The sequence below is a fragment of the Amphiprion ocellaris genome, chromosome 15 (assembly GCF_022539595.1).
Source record: "Amphiprion ocellaris isolate individual 3 ecotype Okinawa chromosome 15, ASM2253959v1, whole genome shotgun sequence".
Classification (NCBI taxonomy): Eukaryota; Metazoa; Chordata; class Actinopteri; family Pomacentridae; genus Amphiprion; species Amphiprion ocellaris.
Window position 1 is genome coordinate 1708707 of NC_072780.1, and position 18310 is coordinate 1727016.

Below are 18310 nucleotides of genomic sequence, written 5' to 3' on the forward strand. Positions count from 1 at the left end.
CGTACTGATCAGTGCCACACTGGAGATAAACCCAAATAGATGATCTATGGCGACAAAACGCATCAAAACAAGTATGTGGGATTCAAACAAAGAAGACAGCCTGGCAGAGTTGTGGCAGCAGAAGCCTTTTAGACGTGTCCTCGAGCAGGAAACTAGGAGGAAACCAGCTCATACCACAACCGGACAAAAAAAGGAAGAAGCATGGAAGGATACAGCAATGGAATAGTAGCTTCCAGATTAGTAAGCTAACATTAGCATTTGGGATTTCTCTCCAAACACATAAATGTCAGCAGGGTGAGGGCTCCATTCATGTCTGGCTAGTTTCCCTGTGATTGTAGGGTTCATGTTTGGCTAGTTTCCCTGTGATTGTAGGGTTCATGTCTGGCTAGTTTCCCTGTGATTGTAGGATTCATGTTCGGCTAGTTTCCCTGTGATTGTAGGGTTCATGTTTGGCTAGTTTCCCTGTGATTGTAGGATTCATGTTCGGCTAGTTTCCCTGTGATTGTAGGGTTCATGTTTGGCTAGTTTCCCTGTGATTGTAGGGTTCATGTCTGGCTAGTTTCCCTGTGATTGTAGGGTTCATGTTTGGCTAGTTTCCCTGTGATTGTAGGGTTCATGTCTGGCTAGTTTCCCTGTGATTGTAGGGTTCATGTTTGGCTAGTTTCCCTATGATTGTAGGGTTCACGTTTGGCTAGTTTCCCTATGATTGTAGGGGTTCATGTCTGGCTAGTTTCCCTGTGATTGTAGGGTTCATGTTTGGCTAGTTTCCCTGTGATTGTAGGGCTCATGTTTGGCTAGTTTCCCTGTGATTGTAGGGTTCATGTTTGGCTAGTTTCCCTGTGATTGTAGGGCTCATGTTTGGCTAGTTTCCCTGTGATTGCAGGAGCTCCGTTAATGCTTCGGTTGTTTATTTTTCATGGATGGACGGCTCACGCTGACGACGTTTTATTCTTGCGCGTTCACGCCGCCTCACGTACATCGTAGGCTGAGATTCAGCTGCGTTTTCATCGTGCAGTCTGCACAGAGCAAACTTAAGACATTATTATTATCATTTGGTACAGCATAGCAAGCTGGGAACTTAGAAGACTGTTAAAATCACACAGTGTGGAGAGGCCTTAAGAGGAGCAAAGAAACACCTAAAAACTGCTGGGAGTTCAGAGGGTTAAAGAAATACACAAACGCCAGAATTTAAATTGATCAGATATGAGTCTCTTATTTAGGATACTGGGAAACGGGCTGGGATAGTAGGGGGTAATTTTATCCAGTCTTCTTTAAACTGAGGCAGCTGCAGCACTCTGCTCTCTACAACACACATCTATCTAAAACACAAGCTGACAGAGAAGACGTGATCTGACTGATAGAAAGAGAGCAGGCGACATGACGGATGCCATATGGACTCATCTGACGGGGCAGAGGAAACAGAGACCACAGATGTGTGTGTTTGTGTTTACAGAATGAGGCCTACAGCGCTGAGTGTGGGAAGGGCTTGGCATAAAGCTGCAAAAAAATAATATAACAAACAAACCCTGATTTTCATAATTACTACCTAATTGGCTCACAGCGCCAGACGTGATTTATTAGAAACCTTTGACCCCTTTGATACCCAGTTACGTCTACTGTACTACAAAGAAATATATACATTTACCATCATATCACACAAACAAGAAGCCAATTTATAATTACTTTGTACAAAAAAATAAATTATTTATCAAGTAAGCACACCAAATATTTGCTGGTTACAGCGTCTCAGATCTTACAGTAGACTAGGGCTGCAGCTATCGATTATATTGGTAATCGAGTATTCTATCGATTATTCTGGTGATTAATCGAGTAATCAAATTCTTCTCGAGGCAAGTTACAGCATCAAAAGCGGAAGTGAGCGCGCTGCGCAACAGAAATAATCTTCCTGGTGGAACACGGGCAAACAGCTGCATTGCATACTACATATATGGTATAGTACAGGGGTACTATACATATATAGTATAGTGGGTATAGTACATGTATAGTATAGTACGGGGTATAGTACATATATAGTATAGTACAGGGGTATTACATATATAGTATAGTACAGGGTATAGTACATATATAGTATAGTACAGGGGTATTACATATATAGTATAGTACAGGGGTATAGTACATATATAGTATAGTACAGGGGTATAGTGCATATATGGTATAGTACAGGGGTACTATACATATATAGTATAGTGGGTATAGTACATGTATAGTATAGTACGGGGTATAGTACATATATAGTATAGTACAGGGGTATTACATATATAGTATAGTACAGGGTATAGGTCTCAAGCAAGCATAGGTTATGGCAACTGGACTAACCTCGTGTGAGTCGAAAACGTTTCACCTCTCATCCAAGAGGCTTCTTCAGTTCTGAAAGCCTGGTGGGGAGTACCAGATATTTATCCACCAGGAGGGTGGTGGCAAAAACAAGTGGACAAAGACCCGAAACCAACAGACTCGTTAGGTGTTAATGTGAGTCGTTAGCCTTTGATGGGCGGTCGTTACCCCTCCCAGCCCTCTAGGAGGGTGGTTGGGGGTCACCTGACTGCAAGTGGGACAGATGGCTGCACCTCCTTGGGAGGGCTCTAAGAACGGCGTTGTAAGTGGGAGACAAGTGGTGTCTGAGGCCCCCTCCTCTGTTCAAAGATGGCCGTTCTAGTTTGACATGAATGGCTTCTTTTACCCCTCTCTCAAACCATCTGTCCTCTCTGGCTAGAATGCGCACCTTGTGGTCATCAAAGGAGTGCCCCTTCTCCTTGAGGTGGAGGTGGACTGCTGAGTCCTGGCCTGTGGTCGTGGCCCTCCTGTGTTGTGCCATGCGCTTGTGTAATGGCTGCTTAGTCTCTCCAATGTACAGGTCAGAGCATTCCTCATTGCACTGCACTGCGTACACCACATTGCTCTGTTTCTCCCTTGGAATTTTGTCCTTGGGATGGACCAGCTTTTGCCTCAGAGTGTTGCTGGGCTTGAAACATCAAGTTCACAAGAAAGGATGTCCAAGACAACTGTCTGGCGTTTCTAGATTGCGTGGTACGCATTGAAACCAATGGGGAACTCAACATTGAGGTCTACAGAAAACCCACTCACACAGACCAGTACCTCCTGTTTGATTCACACCACCCACTAGAACACAAGTTGGGGGTGATCCGTACCTTAAAGCACAGAGCACAGAACATCCCATCAGAAGCGGATGGAAAAAGAAGGGAACACAAACATATTCACTCTGCTCTTCAAACTTGTGGCTATCCAAACTGGGCTTTTATCAAAACAGCAAAAAAGCGCAGGGAGGATAAGAAAGACGAGGACCACAAAAAGAGAAACAACATTGTCATCCCCTATGTGGCAGGAATTTCAGAGAAACTCAGGAGGATCTTTAACACCCACCAGATCCCAGTACACTTCAAGCCCAGCAACACTCTGAGGCAAAAGCTGGTCCATCCCAAGGACAAAATTCCAAGGGAGAAACAGAGCAATGTGGTGTACGCAGTGCAGTGCAATGAGGAATGCTCTGACCTGTACATTGGAGAGACTAAGCAGCCATTACACAAGCGCATGGCACAACACAGGAGGGCCACGACCACAGGCCAGGACTCAGCAGTCCACCTCCACCTCAAGGAGAAGGGGCACTCCTTTGATGACCACAAGGTGCGCATTCTAGCCAGAGAGGACAGATGGTTTGAGAGAGGGGTAAAAGAAGCCATTCATGTCAAACTAGAACGGCCATCTTTGAACAGAGGAGGGGGCCTCAGACACCACTTGTCTCCCACTTACAACGCCGTTCTTAGAGCCCTCCCAAGGAGGTGCAGCCATCTGTCCCACCTGCAGTCAGGTGACCCCCAACCACCCTCCTAGAGGGCTGGGAGGGGTAACGACCGCCCATCAAAGGCTAACGACTCACATTAACACCTAACGAGTCTGTTGGTTTCGGGTCTTTGTCCACTTGTTTTTGCCACCACCCTCCTGGTGGATAAATATCTGGTACTCCCCACCAGGCTTTCAGAACTGAAGAAGCCTCTTGGATGAGAGGTGAAACGTTTTCGACTCACACGAGGTTAGTCCAGTTGCCATAACCTATGCTTGCTTGAGACTTATCATGACCTGGATGACTGAGAACATCCACAGATTTAGTACAGGGTATAGTACATATATAGTATAGTACAGGGGTATAGTGCATATATAGTATAGTACAGGGGTACAATACATATATAGTATAGTGGGTATAGTACATGTATAGTATAGTACGGGGTATAGTACATATATAGTATAGTACAGGGGTATTACATATATAGTATAGTACAGGGGTATAGTACATATATAGTATAGTACAGGGGTACTATACATATATAGTATAGTACATATATATTATAGTACAGGGGTATAGTACATATATAGTATAGTACATATATATTATAGTACAGGGGTACTATACATATATAGTATAGTACATATATATTATAGTACAGGGGTATAGTACATATATAGTATAGTACATATATATTATAGTACAGGGGTATTGAAGAAGTGTGACGTCTGATAGTTATTGTGCAGCTGTCTGTTATCAATAATCAGCTGTATTGATCGGTTAAAAAAACATTAACGCACATTTAGTAGTTTTCTACCAGCATTCCTGTCTTACATCATTTCCAGCAGCAGCTTTTTACCGTCATAAATTTTTATTTTCCTCTTTGTTCTCGATTAAAACAACCTGTTGGCGATCGGTTCATTTTGTGGAAAACGAGTCAAACGGTTGTGAAACCTCCTGTTTGTGTGACGAGTTTGAAGCAGAAAGTCTGAGTGAAGAAAGAAAGTTGAAAACCGCCTTCATGCCTGTTAACTCTGACTGAGGGTTTAGTTTTTGTTTAGCCGACTGATGCAGAGAAAGTCTGACTATGACAAACTGGCTTCGTAGTTCAGCGTTTGATCTGCTAAACGCCGTTAACACTGGAAAAGCTGCACCGGTTAAAATAGAAGCGTCCTGTCAAATGTAATTTATATAGGTCCCCGTCTGTATAGGATGAAGTCTGGGTCCGGACTCGGACCGCGGTCCACCAGTTAGTGACCTGGGGTCTACTATGTAGTGGATTAAACACAGCCTCCATTCAGAGAATTTTGCCTTGAGGAATTTTTGTCATCAAACTACTCAAATTTCAGATTCAAATTTCATTTCAGCCCTACAGTCGACATAAAGTTCTCTGATTCACATCACAGAGTATAATAAGCTCAATATTTTAACACTAAGCCCCAAAACCTGCTGGCACGCTGTCTTTGAAACAAATCGAAAACTGGAAGAATTGCTCGATTTTTAACTTTTCAATGATTCTTGAACTTCTCATCAGGAAACATGCGCAAATATAAGCCTTAAAGCACGATATTTCACCAAAATCACTTTTTTTAGCAGGTCTCATTTAAAACGCCAACAAGTATAAACTGTTTACTCGAACCAGATTCTGTAAAAAACTAAAATCTGCGATTACGAAGCCATGAGCAACTTTGCTGGATCAAACAGTCATATAACAAAAATCCAGGGACATATCAGCAGAGCTAGGATGAACTGCAGGCTGTGTTTACAGGGCAGATAGGGGACAAATATGGAGTCATTAAATCCTTTATCAGTACCAGCAAAACCTGTGGGAAAAGTGCTTTTATATGTTGATAAGAAATCCAAGAAATTAAATGTTTTCACTATTTTTTTTAATGATTTATTGCATGTTACCTGCACAGAAGACATGTTCTAGTTGCCTCTCCTTCTAACCATGGTTTTACTGTTTCCACAGAGGTGCAGGATTTCATATCGCAGTGAAAAATGAGCTCACATGAAGTCTGGAACAGAAGCTGCTTGAGGTTCAGAGGGTTAATTTTAGTTTGACAAATGTAATTAATTCAAATAACTTAAGAGGTGATCACACTGGAGGACAGAGTGTGGTTCTCAACAGAGCCGAGGGCAGAAAATATGCAGAAACCAAAGAAAAGGACTTAAATTACAGTCACACTGCAACACATTGTGCTGCAACACAACATAAATACCTAAATATATGTCAGTCAAGTTGCAATTCTGACCAATCACTGCAACTTTTCCTCAACTTTGGCCTGCCTCCCATGAGTTCCACCAATCACAGCAGTCCACATTTTTGTCGTTTGTCCATTTTTTGTCGCTTTGTAACTTTTTTGTATGATTTTTTCTTTTTGTTTTTTTCATGTCATTTGTCTCATTTTTGTCGTTTTGTGTCTCATATTTGTACTACTTTGTCCTGTTTTTGTTGTCTTTTTTGTCTGTCATTTGTCTCAAGCTTTTGTCATTTTGTTTCCTTTTTCTAACCGTTATGTCTAATTTTTGTCTTTTTTTGTTTTTATTTGTGTCATTTGTCTCATTTTATGTTGTTTCGTCTCGTTTTTGTCATTTTGTGTCTCATTTTTGTAGTATTTTGTATTGCTTTTGTTGTTTTTTGTCTTTTTTTGTCTGACATTTGTCGCTTGTGTTGTCTGTTTTTTGTCATTTTGTTTCTCGCTTTTGTCACTGTCTCATTTTTGTCGTTTGGCTCATTTTTTGTCATTTTGTGTCTCATTTTTGTAATGTTTTGTCTTCTGTAAATGGGTTGGATCGTGTTAAAGAATTAGTTTAGGAATAAATAAATGCAACTTTTTTGCAACTGTCACTGTCTCCCGCAATTTCATCGCAACAAATACGCTTAAAACATCTCAACTTACATTGCAATTCTTTTAGAAAAGCTGCCGTGAAATCAGACATTTTAGGGCCGCAACAATCTGGAAAAAAGCCGTGAAATCCTGGAGGGACTGATTTATGTCTTTGTATTAGTTTCCTTTGACTGTGAACATGAGGTTTAACCCAACTAATAGTGGAAAGAAGGTAATGTTGGGCTCTAATGGTTATTAAAGTCGCTGGATTTGTAAAGCTACAAACTCTCCTCAGTGTCCTTCCTCCTGCTGCTGACTGAACTCTCATTCTGAATGAAAACGCTCAATAAGATCGCTCTCCGACCGGCAGTAAACTGTGTATTTGCATTTCAACAGCCTCTTCTTCAGAGAAATGATCAGCTTATTACTTCAAATTACATACAGGAGAGTTTTCCAGTGACACTCTGAGCTCAGATCAAATCAATACGTTCAGCTCATGCAGGCGATCGTCATTATTTGGATCGAATAAAATCAGGTGTAAAAGTCATTATACTTTCTATATTCATCAATAATCAACTCTTCATACCTCCAGCTGCTTCTTCTGTTTATGGGTCACAGCTACAAGTCGGTACAATTAATTAAGCTCCGTTAACACTGATTAACTTCCAGGAAAACTGCAGTATTTCTGGCTTCTCATCAAAGAACATCTGATTACAGACCTACAGGGACTCTTTGCATGATGAAGTTAATACATTTAGGGATCTGCAAGTGATGAATACTAATAAAAAAGAAGTGAATATGATCAAAATTCAACATCTAACTGCTGCTTCTTCTCAGAGCAAAGTGAAATTACAGAGAATTAACAACATCTGCAGCTGAAAAAGATGCAGCTCCAAAAACAAAATGAGACAAACTGCAAGGTAGGAATTAATTATTAAATCCAGAATGTAAGCCGAGGATGGAGACACATGAGAACAGGATGTTCCTCGGTGAGGGTCAGAGATGATGGGAACTATTTCCTGAATCACAGCAACCTAAATAGCCCGGTCCTCTCCGATGGAAAGTTCTGGGCGCTCTGCTGCCCTGACAGTCTGGCTTCACATCAGTGTGCCTCGACCCTCCCGGGGCTTTTCCGACCCGCTTCCTCAGATGTCGTAATTAAGAAGCCCCCGCTGACAAACAGCTGAACGTCCACTGGCTTTCTAGGCAGCAAGAGCACCGATTCCTTACACAAACAGAGATGCACAGGAAGTCCAAATAATGGCATTTTAACTTCATTATGAATGTGTTTATTAAAGGATATCCTGCTCGTTATTCTGTATTAATCTAAGAGTCCGTGCATGTGGGTCAAACTTATGGAGACGGTGTGTTTTCAGGCCTAAAATCAACATGGCCATCTACAACCAAACACCACATGTCATTTGTGTTATAAAATAACACAAATGGCAGCAGAAAAACTCAAAATGACTCAATGAGACACAAAATTATCACAAAAAGAGACAAAACGACCACAAACAGACTGATAATGACCAAAAATGACCACAGACACAAACTGACAAAGAAATACAAAATGACCAAAAAAGGCTCAAAATGACACAAAATGACCCAATGAGACACACACACACACACACAAAGTACAAAAAGTTGCAAAATGACCACAGAGACACACAAAATGATCACAAAACACCTAAAATTACCACAAACAGACTGAAAATGACCAAAAAAGAAGCAGAATGAGCACAAAGACGCACTGAACGACCACAATAAGATGCAAATACACACAAAATGTCAAAAAAATGACACAAAATGACCACAAAACACCTAAAATTACCACAATCCGACTGAAAATGACCACAAAAAGTTGCAATGATGATCCCCAAAAGACCTGAAATGCCCACCAAACGGACTGAAATTGACCAAAAAAGAAACAAAATGAGCACAAAGACACACAGAACAATCAGAAAAAGACATAACATGACCACAAAAAAAAAAACTCAAAATGACTCAATGACACATAATTATCACAGAAAGATACCAAGTGACGAGAGACGCACAAAATGACCACAAAACACCTAAATTACCACAAACAGACTGAAAACGGACACAAAGGGGTGCAAAATGACCACAAAAATGCACAAAATGACCACAAAAAGACCTAAAATGCCCACAAAACGGACTGAAAATGACCAAAAAGGAAACAAAAAGAGCAGGTCATGTGATCTGGAATTAACACACTTCCTGGAGAGATGTTTTTGTAATGGAGAACCAGTTATGTAACAATGTTACCAGAAGATAAACAGAGATAACAAACAAGAAAAACCTAAGCAGCCGAGTCCACATGCTGTGAAGGAATTACGACCTTCATCATTCTGTGTCCTTCACCTCTTCCTATATGTCCTAACCTGTCTGTGTGTCCTTCACCTCTTCCTATATGTCCTAACCTGTCTGTGTGTCCTCCACCTCTTCCTATATGTCATAACCTGTCTGTGTGTCCTTCACCTCTTCCTATATGTCCTAACCTGTCTGTGTGTCCTCCAACTCTTCCTATATGTCCTAACCTGTCTGTGTGTCCTCCACCTCTTCCTATATGTCCTAACCTGTCTGTGTGTCCTCCAACTCTTCCTATATGTCCTAACCTGTCTGTGTGTCCTCCACCTCTTCCTATACGTCCTAACCTGTCTGTGTGTCCTCCACCTCTTCCTATACGTTCTAACCTGTCTGTGTGTCCTTCACCTCTTCCTATATGTCCTAACCTGTCTGTGTGTCCTTCACCTCTTCCTATATGTCCTAACCTGTCTGTGTGTCCTCCAACTCTTCCTATATGTCCTAACCTGTCTGTGTGTCCTCCAACTCTTCCTATATGTCCTAACCTGTCTGTGTGTCCTCCAACTCTTCCTATATGTCCTAACCTGTCTGTGTGTCCTCCACCTCTTCCTATACGTCCTAACCTGTCTGTGTGTCCTCCACCTCTTCCTATATGTCCTAACCTGTCTCTGTGTCCTCCAACTCTTCCTATATGTCCTAACCTGTCTGTGTGTCCTTCACCTCTTCCTATACGTTCTAACCTGTCTGTGTCCTCCACCTCTTCCTATACATTCTAACCTGTCTGTGTGTGTGTCCTCCAACTCTTCCTATATGTCCTAACCTGTCTGTGTGTCCTCCAACTCTTCCTATACGTCCTAACCTGTCTGTGTGTCCTCCAACTCTTCCTATATGTCCTAACCTGTCTGTGTGTCCTCCACCTCTTCCTATACGTCCTAACCTGTCTGTGTGTCCTCCACCTCTTCCTATATGTCCTAACCTGTCTGTGTGTCCTTCACCTCTTCCTATACGTCCTAACCTGTCTGTGTGTCCTCCAACTCTTCCTATATGTCCTAACCTGTCTGTGTCCTCCAACTCTTCCTATATGTCCTAACCTGTCTGTGTGTCCTCCACCTCTTCCTATACGTCCTAACCTGTCTGTGTGTCCTCCACCTCTTCCTATAGGTCCTAACCTGTCTGTGTGTCCTTCACCTCTTCCTATACGTTCTAACCTGTCTGTGTGTCCTTCACCTCTTCCTATACGTCCTAACCTGTCTGTGTGTCCTCCACCTCTTCCTATACGTCCTAACCTGTCTGTGTGTCCTCCAACTCTTCCTATATGTCCTAACCTGTCTGTGTGTCCTCCACCTCTTCCTATACGTCCTAACCTGTCTGTGTGTCCTCCACCTCTTCCTATATGTCCTAACCTGTCTGTGTGTCCTTCACCTCTTCCTATACGTCCTAACCTGTCTGTGTGTCCTCCAACTCTTCCTATATGTCCTAACCTGTCTGTGTCCTCCAACTCTTCCTATATGTCCTAACCTGTCTGTGTGTCCTCCACCTCTTCCTATACGTCCTAACCTGTCTGTGTGTCCTCCACCTCTTCCTATAGGTCCTAACCTGTCTGTGTGTCCTTCACCTCTTCCTATACGTTCTAACCTGTCTGTGTGTCCTTCACCTCTTCCTATACGTCCTAACCTGTCTGTGTGTCCTCCAACTCTTCCTATATGTCCTAACCTGTCTGTGTGTCCTCCAACTCTTCCTATATGTCCTAACCTGTCTGTGTCCTCCACCTCTTCCTATACGTCCTAACCTGTCTGTGTGTCCTCCACCTCTTCCTATACATTCTAACCTGTCTGTGTGTCCTTCACCTCTTCCTATACATTCTAACCTGTCTGTGTGTCCTCCACCTCTTCCTATACATTCTAACCTGTCTGTGTGTCCTCCAACTCTTCCTATACATTCTAACCTGTCTGTGTGTCCTCCAACTCTTCCTATACATTCTAACCTGTCTGTGTGCGTCCACCCCGCTGCTCTGTCTGTCTTCCTGCTGATCTCGGCCAGTTGTCTTGCTGCGTGTGCGACACACGTGCATGGATTTGTCCTGCTGCCTATATGCCTGCTGCGCTGCCTCCCTGCCAAGAGCATGTTCCACAATCCTGGCACATGAGACGGTGCTCTATAGCGTGTCCCATTTAACACGCCTCACACTGAAATATATACTTCATGCAGACTGTTTACACAAAAACATGCTCTTTTGTTAAGGTGGTTCATATGACCAGAAAGGTGATACGAGCATACCAGTCCAGGTTAGAGCAGACTTTAAGGTGCTGCTGCTAATGTATATAACTGTAAATGGAACTGCATCATCTCCAGGTACATTTTTGTCACCCAGTGTGAACACAAAACGTACCTTAACCTTTTTGAAATCAGCATTTAGTGCTGTCAGTGTTGGCCAATACTTTTCCAGTGTACCACAAAAATGCTTAAAATGATCACAAAGAATGTTGCTGTAAATATTGTTTTTCTTCTAGAAGGAGAAAATATTTAAATCTATGCACTGTGTGCATTGTGTGCTGCTCTCCTTTTTATTCTATTTGCTGCTGCTGTTACATTGTAAATTTCCCCGCTGTGGGATCAATAAAGGTTTAATCTATCTGTCTAAAACGGACTGAAAATGACCAAAAAATAAACAGAATGAGCACAGACACAAAAAACAACCACAGATGACCACAAAACAGACTGAAAATGACCAAAAAAGAAACAAAAAGAGCAGGTCATGTGATCTGGAATTAACACACTTCCTGGAGAGGTTTTTGTAATGAGAAACTTAGTGGAAAATGATTTGTTATTTTCCATATAAAATGATATATTGCCAAAAAAACAAATATCTGTCATGATTATCTCAACTCAATAAAAGAACACAATCTAAACTATTTCTGAATCAGCTCATTTTATTATTGTTTAGCTCATTAGAAGGTGGTTGGTATTAAATTGGGATGGTTATTTAGTTGACATTTTAGTGATATCCAGTCATTTTTTATTAATAAGTGATTGTTTCCATAATAAATAATTATGGAATTTGTAAAGACATGATCATAATGAACATAAAAAACATTATTTTTTTTTTACTTTTAATAGAAATATTTGCAAGATATATCCCATGGACTTCAAAAGTCCCTCAATTTTAGATTGACCCGGACAATTAAAGTCATTTTGGACAATTTTTGAGTCATTTTCAACAAGTTTTATGTCAGCTTGGATCTTTTCTCGTCATTTTGGATCATTTTTGTGTCTTTGAGATAATATTCGAGTCATTTAGGACAAATTTCATGTCATTCTGGACTAATTTTCCATAATTATGGATAATGTCCAAGTCATTTTGGACAGGTCAATATATAATTGTGGGACTTTCTGTATCATAGTTGACATTTTAGTGATATCCAGTCATTTTTTATTAAGTGATTGTTTCCATAACAAATAATTATGGAATTGATGAAAATTTATTCTCCCATTCATGTAACTCTAATATATACATAAAGCATCACTGTGTGTATCGATATCTGAAGTTTTGACTTTCAACTAAAGATTGATATCAACTCAGTCGGACTTCAGTGTTTAACACGGGATTGCAAACCAACATGTTGTATGTCTCCCTGTCTTCTATATACAGTGTGTTCTAGTGGGTTAAAACATTCAGGTAACTCCTCATTTAACATTTCAATGATGTGTGGTTATTTTTGTTCCAAAATAGCGCTTTAAGGGCTATCCTTATCTACAGTAATTTATACAAAACCGCAGAGATCCCAAAGAAAACCCACTTCAAAACGCGGTTATTTTAAGCAGCACTGTGTGTTACAAAACCTAAACGTATGAGTAATGCCTCCCTGAGTGATTCAAACATCCAGAGACGTGCTGCCAGTTTGTCGACTCTCTGCCATATTGTGCTTCATTTACAAGGAACCCGACAACCTGAAGTTCAGAAAGAACATATGGCCTGGTCGCACGCTGATTTAACCCTGGTGTCGTCCTGCGGGTCAAAACTGACCCGTTTTAAAGTTTGAAAATGTGGGGGTTAGGGTTAGGGTTAGGGTTAGGGTTAGGGGGTTAGGGTTAGGGTTAGGGTTAGGGTTAGGGTTAGGGGTTAGGGTTGACAATTTATAGGCCATTACCATATAAATCAGAGAAGGTTGGTAAATTCCACCTCAACCATCACTTTGCTGGGTGATATACACACTAAGAAGTGGCGACAGGTAGCAAAAGGGCTTCAATACTCTAAGACAAGTTGACAGAACATTAAAGATGCAAAACAAGAAGCAATGACTCAACCAATAGTTGCTAGCAACTATTGGTTGAGTTGCTCAAGATTTTTATGTTCTTAAAGAAAATAGAAGCTTTACTGATATATATGGAATCACTTTGGATATTTTTAGGATTTTTTTTGGAAGATTTTTACTCATTTTTTGAAAATATTTACAAGAATTTTCTTGTCAAATTTGGGGGAATTTTTAAAATAAAACTTTTAAGGGAAACTTTTAAGGAATTATTGGAATTTTCTTCCAGAAGGTTTTGCAAATTTTCAGAAATTTGGGGATTTTTTTTTGCAGATTTTTTAGATTTTTTTCAGACAAGGAAACAATATTTTTTGGTGCCCGTAAATGAGGACAACAGGAGGGTAAACAGCACTTGGGATTTTTTGGAAAAAAAAAAAAAAACACAAAAATTACTTCAACTGTACGTACATGTGTCATTTTGTGTTATTTGACATTAAATGATAACGATTATTAAAATCTGAGCCTTAATTTCTGATTTCTGCCTTCCTTTACTACAGCATGTGCTTACAGTGTTCCGTATATGAGTCTATCTCGCTGCTGTACGCCTGACTTTCCTTTAAAGATTTAAAGATACAGCAGCTTCCTGCCAGGCAGTGAGTTCAACCAAACCCACCCATGAACACACACGTGCACACACACATGCACCATCTTTCCTCACTCCATCCATTCACTCCCTCCCTCCCTCTCTGGCAGTGCGTGGGCTGAAGCGTCTCTCTTAGAATAGCACTGCAGCATTGAAAGGAGAGAAAGCAAAACAAAAAAAACAACACAACACAAAAGAACTAAAAATGGGTCAAAAAGACAAAACGACCACAGAAAAACAAAATGACTCAATGAGGCACATAATCATCGTAGAAAGATACAAAATGATGAGACACAATATAACTACAAAAAAATTGCAAAATGACCACAGACAAACACAAAATGAGTCAGTGAGACAGAAAATTCTCAAAAAAGAGACAAAATGATCACAAACAGACTGATAATGACCAAAAATGACCACAAAGAAACACAAAATGACTCAGTGAGACACATATAATCATAAAAAGATACAAAATGACCACAGAGACACACAATGACTATGAAACACCTAAAATGACCACAAAACAGTCTGAAAAGGACCCAAAAAGAAACAAAATTAGCATAAAGACACACAAAATGAGTCAGTGAGACAGATAATTATCATATAAAGACGCAAAATGATGAGAGACACACAAAATAACTACAAAAAATTGCAAAATGACCACAAAAACACCTGAAATGATCACAAACAGACTGGAAACGGCCACAAAAAATGCACAAAATGACCACACAAAATGCTCGTCTTCCTCCTTCGTCCCATCCTTCCTGTCTCCTCTGTATCCTCAACCCTTCCTTCATCTCCATTCCCCTCCCTGAAGCATGTTGGGAACAGAGCCAGTGCATGAGGCTGTGCAGCAGTGGTAGTATGGCTCTGTATTCTAATGTGGACTGGGGCGAAGCTGGCAGAGCCGTCACGGCGGTGAACTCTGTCCATAAAGGTCAATGCACTGCCCTTGGTCCTGACACACTGATGCGGTGGAATAAAACCGGTTTAAAAATAAAAATCCATTAATGCAGCCTAGTTTTCAGATGATAACGTGGAGCAAGGCATATTATAGCAGGCCCATGCGTCCATTAACTCTCATCAAAACGACACCACATAATGCTGTAACGATTTATTTCAGGCAGAGTTGAGTAACCTGGCGTTTGGTGGGCTGGACCAAAACTATTACGTCCTGACCAATACAAACAAAGCACACCAGAGCCGGCCACTTAGCGAGATTTAGGCGTTTGGTTTCGTTTCACGGTCCACACGAGCCTTTCAAAACGCATTAATAAACTTTTAAGAGCTACCAGGAATCAGCTTTAAAGCCAGATGAAACCTAAAACAATGTACAAAACAAAAACCTCCATTATTCCACTGTAGGAAAAAATGACCCTGCGTGAAACCAATCTGAAATACACAAAAAATACCTCAAGCCTCATTGCTTTTCAAAACAACAGTCTAAAATTCGAAGATATAACAGGAAACAATTAATCCTCATGAATCTTTGTCATATTTTGCCTAATAAATGACTTTAAATGACATTAGCAGTCTTATTCCCTCTTCATTTATTGAAATCTGTAATTACTTTTTGTTAAATGTTAAGTTTGGAAAACATAAATCACAACAACCAAAGCCTTAAAGGACTCATAAAGTATCTTGCTTTGTCTGGCAAATGGCACAAAACCAAAAGATAAGTGTTTAACTATGAAGTGACATCAAGGAAAGATCTTGAAGTTGAAGCATTCTGGCATAAAACCGATTTAAGAGATTCATTGATTATCAAAATAGTTCCAGATTAATTTTCTGTAGTTTGACGGATGGATAGATGGATGGATGGATAGATGGATAGATGGATGGATAGACTAGATATAGACTAGAGATATAGAAGATACATAGACTATAGGTAGATAGATAAAGACTATAGATAGAGATACTTTATTAATTCCCAGGGAAATTCAAACACACAAAAGACACAATTGTTGGTGTGTTTGCTTGATCAACTATTTGATCAAATCATTTTTACAGAAGTAAACGGCAGAAAATTAACGCCAATCCCTGCATCTTCAAGGAAAAACCAGCTAAAACCTGTAATTTCACTCAGATTCCCACAAACTGATCTCACTGTTATCCTGATGTGGTGACTCTCAGCTATTACACAATGATTTAAAGATGCTCTAAATGCAGATAAAAACAGTCCACTCATAGAGACCTTGAGTCTGGGAACACCCAACCAGAGGTCCTCATGATTCTGACTCTGTTTCCAAATAAATCTCCACTGTGGGCCGTTCTACAGTCAAGCATCCTAAACATGACTGTACTTTTGTAGAAAAACAGCCACACATTCAAATCTATTTTCCTCTTATATCACGGTTCAATAATAAACATGCATAGTTTCTCAGATTTTTCAGTTTGAATCATATAACACTGGTGTACTTTCAGGTCTGAAGCTCCATTTATTGTCTCATTTTCAGTAACGATCGGTGAAATTAATACATTTCCAAGGTTCTCTGCTTCTGACTTGCTCTCTGGTCCATCTGTCCTACTTTCAGAGTGTCTCTCTGCGTAGCATCCTGCCCCAATTCCTGACAGCCACCATTAAAATGCCATTTCCTAGCATCCAGGGACTAACATGCAGTATTTAGGCTGCAGAAAACAAAAACTTATTTTAAGAAGTGGTAGAGAGCAGATAAACTGATGTGATTCCAGGTCAAACCGGCATGTAGGGTCCTCTGTAACCCCTGTGATACTGCAGAACAACTTATAAATCAAAGTCAGTTCTAGTTTCCACAAAATCCTACAAATGATATTTGCTCTGACAATTATAGTTAATATATAGAAATAAATTATTTCGTGGAAAATGTGAAAAATTAGTCCACAGTGAGGAAAAGATAGGATCAAAAAATGCTCAGAAACTGCTTGGAGTTTAGATCCATTTATCCATTTCATAGTAAGGTGCATCTACAGTATAAGCCAGGGGTGTCCAACATGCGGCCCGCGGGCCAAGAGCGGTCCTCCAGAGGGTCCAATCCGGCCCTCAAAGTGTAGAAATTCCAGAGAAGACATTAACTGCAGATTGTAAATTAGTAAAACTATAAATTTAAAATCATTTCTTGACCATGACAAGTTGTTTGCATCAGAAAGTAAAATACTAGATTGTTTATTGTTGTTTTGTCGTTTTGTCGCATCTTTGTAATATTTTGTCTTGTTTGTCTGATTTTTGCTGTTTGTCTCACGTTTTTGTCGTTTTGTGTTTCCTTTTTGTCTCACTTGTGTATTTTCTTATTTTTGTCGTTTTGTGCTTTGCTTTATTCGTTGTTTTGTGCATCATGTCATTTTGTCTTTTTTGTCTCACTTTTGTTGCTTTGTAACTTTTCTGTCTAATTTTTTGTCTAATTTTTTGCTGTTTTGTTTCTCGCTGTTGTCATTTTGTGTCCTTTTTGAAATATTTTGTCTTCTTTTTTTTGTTTGTCTTTTTTTGTCGTTTTTGGTCTCCTTTGAGTTGTTTGTCGCGTTATAACTTTTTTGTCCAATTTTTTGTCTCTTTTTTGTTTTGTTTCATGTCGTTTGTCTCATTTTTTGTCGTTTTGTTTCAGTTTTTTGTCGTTTTGTGTTTCTTTTTTGTCTTGCTTGTGTTTTTTGTCTCATTTTTGTCATTTTGTGTTTTGCTTTATTCGTTGTTTTGTGTATCGTTTTGTGGTTTTTTGTCTCGCTTGTGTTGTTTGTCTACTTTTTGTCATTTTGTTTCTTGCTTTTGTCATTTTTGGTGTTGTGTCATGTGTGTGTTTTTTTATCTATTTTTGTCTCTCTTTTGTGTTGTTTCGTGTCATTTTTCGTCATTTTGTGTCTCATTTTTGTAATATGTTGTCTTGTTTTTGTTGTTTTTTGTTGGAGTTTTGTCATTTTGATCATAAAGTAAAATCCTCGATGGTTCAGTTCCAGGTGACTAAATGTTGTGTTCCTTTGTCGACACTGTGATCTGGAAGTTGTAATGTGGAAATGATAAACTGAGGCTGAATGTTGATGAAACTGAGCTGGTGTGCTCAAGCTGCAGCGAAAGGCAGAGACTCCTTAGATCTACACATTGTAGAAAATACTCTATTGATCCCTCAACGGGGAAATTCACAAGAAGAAGGAACAGAGCAGAGTTACATCTGAGCCAGTTTAAAGCAGGAAGAGACTATTTTCATGGATAGAACTTCTAATTCGGGAGCTTTGATACACAGAGATGAGTTTTTAGGGGTTTAATCGATGACTGGAGAGGGACTTTAACAAAATCAATGCAGCAGAAGATGAGATTTACTGACTTTCTGACCAGTTAATGCTACCGCTAGTATTGGGCTATTTATCCCTCTGCTAGAATAAATAAGCATTTTCTACTGGGCTGAATTCAGAAATGGGAAATTTGTTTAAATAAAGAGAGTAAACACAGACTAAAAGAAAGCTTGGTGGTTCAGTA

The 18310-nt window shown here is 40.0% G+C and overlaps 1 protein-coding gene across 2 annotated transcripts in view; it reads right to left on the reverse strand.

The window, feature by feature from the left end:
• Positions 1-18310, reverse strand: part of shisa7b (shisa family member 7) — a 68777-nt gene that overhangs the window by 39577 nt on the left and 10890 nt on the right. The gene's annotated exons all lie outside the window — the stretch shown is intronic.